We start from the raw sequence: 6,073 nt of genomic DNA, 5'->3' as shown, positions 1-6,073 counted from the left end.
CAGAGAGCAGGTTGGAACTATAGACCTCCTTTGTATCTTGCTACTTCATTTTAGCGCTGCTCAGTTGAAAATGAATCTCATATTTACGGCCTGACTTGTGAGTAACCCTAAGCCAAGCCATAGCTAAGTATGAATGAGAAGTTGTGCAGGTGCACTGTTAGAAAATTGCTTGACTCAGGGCTGCTGACAGCGTGGTATTGGGGGTATGCATGTACCAGGCCCCAAGCCAGTAGGGACCACTGATTTTTAATTTTCACTTTTTTGAAAACATGACTTTGGCCCTCAACAGACAGCACCATTGCTCAGGAGACTTGTTCGTTTAATCACTGTTGCTAAGTGACCGGAGGAAAGAACGTTGACAACCCTCACCAGGAAAAACAAGCTCCTTATTGCTGCTGCCGCTGGCATGAAACGCTACTCCAAACCATGGCTTCTCTGCCAGTTGTGCAGCAGCAGCAGCAGGAGGAGGAAGAAGCAGCAAAGCGCACTCGCATGCTTGCTTGTTCACTTAGCTCATGGTTAGGCTTACCATTATATGCAAACAAGGCACGTCAGCAGTTTTCCTGCCCTTTGTTTAAAAGGTTGCCCTCAGGTTTTGTTTGCATTGCATTGCATTGCAGCAGCAGCAGCAGCAGCATGCTAGAAGCACATCATTGCAAACATCGCTCTGCGAGGCCACAAAACGTTTTTAAAGAATCTGTAGTGAACTTGGATCATTTTAGCCTCCAGATGGCCTTACCGGGGGACCCTCCTTAGATGAGGTGTATTACGTCAAAGTGTGATAAAACGGCCCTGTTGTGTTTGGGGAGCCCTCCTGCTCCTTCTGCTGTGAGTGGGGCTCTGAACGTCTGCTCCTGAATGTACCCAGACGTGAACATGGAAAAGGATTTGTTATACTGTGACAGCTGTTGCATACCGATGGGTTGATGTGTGGCGCAGCATTTCTCTCCGCCAGCAGGTGGTGCCGATGCCCACTCAGTGCAGCTGAAGGGCATTGCTGTGAGAAAGGGTATAAACTTCCTTATTCGCTACTAGAATCCTAATCATAATTATTTGGGAGTGTGCCCCACTGAATTCAGTGGGACGATCTTCTGAAGAAGAAGAAGAAGAGTTTGGATTTGATATCCCGCCTTTCACTCCCTTTAAGGAGTCTCAAAGCGGCTAACATTCTCCTTTCCCTTCCTCCCCCACAACAAACACTCTGTGAGGTGAGTGGGGCTGAGAGACTTCAAAGAAGTGTGACTGGCCCAAGGTCACCCAGCAGCTGCATGCGGAGGAGCGGAGACGCGAACCCGGTTCCCCAGATTACATGACTACCGCTCTTAACCACTACACCACACTGGCTCACTGAGTAAGGATGTAGACGGCTGGTCTGCAAGAAGGAAAGGAGAAGAGGGCGCCTCTCTTCTGCCTGATAAGTGCCATTGTGCCAATAAGGAAAAGACAATAAAATTGGATGGTGAAGCAAGTGCTCATCTTTTGTGAAGAACAGTGCCTCCCCCCACCCCCGTTTAAAGTCAAAACAAAGCTGGATTTAGTATCTAGGAACATGGGATGGAGGGGGGGGGAGTTAAAAGAAGGATGCAAGGCAAACCTGTAAGAAGTCGTTTAATGTGACAGGTGCTATTTACTTCAGGAAAGGATGCATGCAGAGGACAGGAAGAAACCCCGGAGAGAGTCAACATGACCTTTCAGCAGCATTGACATGTGTCTCTCCCGCAAACACAACACACCTTTCTTCAGTTGCAATCTGGGACCGTGGGTGGTGGAGGCTCAAAAGCATGACTGTTAGAGACACTCTCTCTCTCTCTCTCTCTCTCTCTCTCTCACACACACACACACACACACACACACACACACTATCAACAATGCTCACCAAGTTTTGTATACAGAGGGAATGATTATTACTCCACCCAGAATAGTCCCGTGCCCAAAGGTTGTGTGCCTCTTAGGAAACTCCTCCAACCAGCTCAGTACTGTCTACACTGACTGGCAGCAGCTTTCCAGGGTTTTTGTACAGGGAACATCCCCAGCCCTACCAGGAGAGAAGCTTGGACCTTCTGCATACTAAGCAGATGCTTTTACCAGAGCTAAAGGTAAAGGTAAAGGGACCCCTGAACATTAGGTCCAGTCGTGGCCGACTCTGGGGTTGCGGCGCTCATCTCGCTTTATTGGCCGAGGGAGCCGGCGTACAGCTTCTGGGTCATGTGGCCAGCATGACTAAGCCGCTTCTGGCAAACCAGAGCAGTGCCCGGAAACGCCGTTTACCTTCCCACCGGAGTGGTACCTATTTATCTACTTGCACTTTGACGTGCTTTTGAACTGCTAGGTTGACAGGAGCAGGGACCGAGCAACGGGAGCTCACCCTGTCACGGGGATTCGAACCGCCAACCTTCTGATCGGCAAGTCCTAGGCTCTGTGGTTTAACCCACAGCACTACCCGCATCCCTCTTTTACCAGAGCTACAGCCCTTGAAAAGCAAAGTTAACAGATTCAAAATCTTTTATAGGGCCAAACATGGCCAACTAGGAAAAGAGATGACCACAGAATTGGAAGGGATCCCAAGGGTCATCTAGTTCAACCCACAGCAATGCAGGAATTGCAGCTAAACAATCACAGAAGACCTGCCTGTACTTCTGGCCAGAGGGGTTTTCAGGTGCTGCAATCTGAATTTGGCACACCTGGCAGCAGCAAGGGCTAAGGAAGTGGTTGTCAGACTTTTTTCTCTAGGCCACACTTCCGGAATGAAAATTTGCTTGTGCCGCACTGATTTTTTTATTGGAAAAAAAAAAGAAACAACTCCTAGTTGAACATAGAACACAACAATTTTATAATATGTTCATGGGACATCCAGAAATTATAAAACAATGCAGCTGCATAATCATACTGCTACTGAATATAGCTACTGAATCATTCCTAAGACATTGATTGTCCTTGAATCTTCCTGCCACACTTGCCATCCTCTCCTGCCACACCAGGTTGGTGTGCCACATCCTCTGAGAGCCACTGGGCTAAGGGGACTGTGCCCTGGTGCTGAGTGCTGTTAGTCCAAATGGCAGATTGGGAGCTTAAAAGATGGTTGCAGGTGCTGACACAATTCAACAAAACAGGAACTGAAATATACAACCTTCAAGCTAGTTGGTACCTCTTCCCTCCTTGCTGTACTTCCCCTCTGCCTCTGGTCGGGCACTAAATCAGCTAGACAGGAAACCACCATCTAAATGTAGCCTTCAGGCAGAGAACGAGCAGATAACCAAGAGGAATATGAAGCTGTGAGAAGAGAGGGGCATTTGAAGCAAACGAAGTTGATGCTGAAAGCGGCAGATGACACAGGTGAACCTACAATTGTATTTTTAAATAGCATGTTAATTTCATGGGGTGCCTGTTCTTGTTGTAATGTTATGAACTGAATGTTCTTGTAGCATTTTGCACCACAGCGGTGCCAGCTGTTTACCGTGGCACCCCCATAGTCAGCCTGCTGCCGTCAACTGCGGTGGAGGCCATTGCCATCGTTGAAATATTATTCAGCTGTCCTGTTGACTTATGTACCTGGAACAGTGAGGGCACTACCATGTCCTTTGCCTCAGGCAAAAAATGACTTGAGCCAGCCCTGCACTACAGCAAACAGAGGCGCTTTATTTTATTTTCAAAGCTACTTATGATCATATATATCCTACTGTCTTTTGATTGTGGCAGCACAACCAACACACTGTGCACGTTGTTTTCAAAGCATGTGTTTCATTGCGCAGTACTAGCACATGCGAACACCCAGGCCCTGCAGTTCTCAAGCATCACCACAGATGAGCAAAAGGCGGTGTGTGGTGAAATCGAGGTGGGCTGTCACTTCATGCATGCCATCAGGATAGCATTTCCTGTGCAGCCACCACACATGTATGAATCACCCCTAAGGAAAGGGCAAGAAGTAACGCTTAAAGGAATTTCTCCCCTCCCTGCTCTCTGGTCACAAGTGACGCTGAATTTCCTGTCCCAGACCACCGGTCCCGGATAAAATCGGAGGGCACAGGATGAAACACCCTCGCTGAAGCTAAGCCGATCTGGGATCCCGACGGTGCCTGTCCTGGAAGCTTCCTGGGAGTCCTTTGCATGCTGGCTTGAGGACCGTGGAAGAAAGGTAGGATATAAAAAACGTTGCACCGGCAGAGCGTTTTGGGGGCAACTCGTTTCCGGTGGGAGCAGCGCTCATGGGCAACACGTGAGGCCAGCGGGCTTCACTTTTAACTCGACATGTGTGACGGCTACACGGCAAAATAAAATAAAATAATAGTTGGATCGTACATCCTAGGCCCCTCTGTGCTTTATGTCAGCATTTGTAAACGGATCCCACGCTAAGCATTCGCGCATTTATTTGTTTTTCCAAAAAAAAAAAAAAACAACAAACCCAGTGAAGGGTCGTATTACCCTCGGTTTGGGATTATCTTCCTTGCTGCTGCAGTCTTCTTTAGGTTGCACAAGGAGTTTTTAAAGTGCCCGGGCAAGAAGCTCCGCCTCCGGGCTATGTGGCTCCGGCAGACTCGCAGCACAAGCGCGCGATGCTGCCGTCCCCTCTCCTCCGCCCTGCGGAGCCGAGGGAGCAGTTGAGCCGCGTTTTCCGATCCAGAAAGGCAGCGAAGGGGGGGGAGCAGTCTCTGCTGGGGAGGGGTGTCTCTTCCAGCAACCTAAGCACAAGCCACTCCTAGCGGGGAGAAGCCGAGGAGCCCCGGCGGCGGAAGAAGCGGAGCGCAACCGGGAAGGAGGAGGTAAAGTGGCTACAGAGCCGAGGGGCGCCCTCGATCGCCAGCCGGGCTGCGTGCTCGGCAGCCCCAGAGACCGGCGCTATCGCTGCGCGCTTGGCTCAACGGCGAGGCGGGCAGAAAGGAATTGCCGTGCGCCTCGGGTGCCAAGGCTCGACGGGTCGGTCTAAACGCGGGTGTTCGTGGCAAGCAGCCGCGTCTCAGCCTTGGAACGCGAGAGCCAATGGCAAAGCCCGGGGTCCCTCTGAGCATGTACAGAGTGCGCGGCTGCCCTGTTCTCTTCTTCCTCCCTCCGCGGCCAGTCATAACTAGGCCCTCTTTGGGTATGCGCTGAGCCGTGGGCGCGAAAGGTAGAGGATGCGTAAAACGGCTTTGAGAAGCGACCTTACGCGTGGGACGAGGAGCTCAAAGGAGAGGGACGCCCCTGCGGTCGGAGTTTAGGTAGGAGGGAGCCGCTTGCAGCTTAAAACTTTGATCTGGGTGGGGGTCCCCGCCCCCTTGCCTTCCAAAGCAGCAGAGACTAACCAGGAAATATTAGGGCGCGGGTGTCCCCCATTAAAAGTGTGGGGGAATCTTAGCCCCTGGGGGCTCGGGAGAGGTACTCATCACAATGGGGAAGGGTAGGACTCCGGGCTGATAGTTGATGGGCGGGGCAAGGGTAGCAGTAGAAGCGCCCAATAAAAGTGCGTGATCTGCGAGCTGCGCCCCAGCATTCTCTGCGACCTCGCAAGGGATCCTCTTGGATCCTGCGGTGTGGATGATTGAGGACTTGGAGCCTTGGACCATCCCTGTTGGTTGGATTACGGGCTCGGCTTTCTACACCACGTGCCTAGGGAATGGGAGGGGTTCTTTGAGAGCTCCAGCTGGCTTGAGTATGTTGTGTAAAATGACGTGACGTCTTTGCATCGCCTTACTTTTTGCGACTGGTAGAAAGGGCTCGGTTCCTCGTTCTTTCAGTCCCGAAGTAATACGAAGAGTGCGAGTCTGCATTGGCGGTGGTGGAGAATGGGCACTTTGCGCATCTCGGGTTAGTAGCGAGGCTGTTAATTCACACTGTGGCTTTCAATGTGACTTAAGTCTTACATATTTTTTTTTTTAATTCTACAAATTAGCACTTGTCTCCAGCAAATTAACCCTTGCCAACATCTTGCCTGGGACATTGGTGGCGCTGTGGGTTAAACCACAGAGCCTAGGACTTGCTGATCAGAAGGTTGGTGGTTCGAATCCCGGTGACGAGGTGAGCTCCCGTTGCTTGGTCCCTGCTCCTGCCAACCTAGCAGTTCAAAAGCAAGTCAAAGTGCAAGTAGATAAATGGGTATCGC

General features: G+C 50.7%; 1 protein-coding gene across 3 annotated transcripts in view; it reads left to right on the top strand.

Moving 5' to 3' along the window:
* Positions 1-3,907: 3,907 nt before the first annotated feature.
* Positions 3,908-6,073, top strand: part of MICAL1 (microtubule associated monooxygenase, calponin and LIM domain containing 1) — a 44,996-nt gene continuing 42,830 nt past the window's right edge. The window contains exon 1 of one of the 3 annotated variants that reach the window (XM_081195119.1): positions 3,908-4,132. The gene's annotated coding sequence lies outside the window, so the exon portion shown is untranslated. Of the gene's footprint in view, positions 4,133-4,549; positions 4,758-5,651; positions 5,779-6,073 lie in introns of those variants that run through there. The other 2 variants (XM_081195118.1, XM_081195120.1) reach the window with 2 other exon arrangements.

This window comes from Podarcis bocagei (genome assembly GCF_964188305.1).
Source record: "Podarcis bocagei genome assembly, chromosome: 5".
Classification (NCBI taxonomy): Eukaryota; Metazoa; Chordata; class Lepidosauria; order Squamata; family Lacertidae; genus Podarcis; species Podarcis bocagei.
Note: the sequence above shows the minus strand (reverse complement) of the source record. Positions and strands in the feature narration are given on the sequence as shown.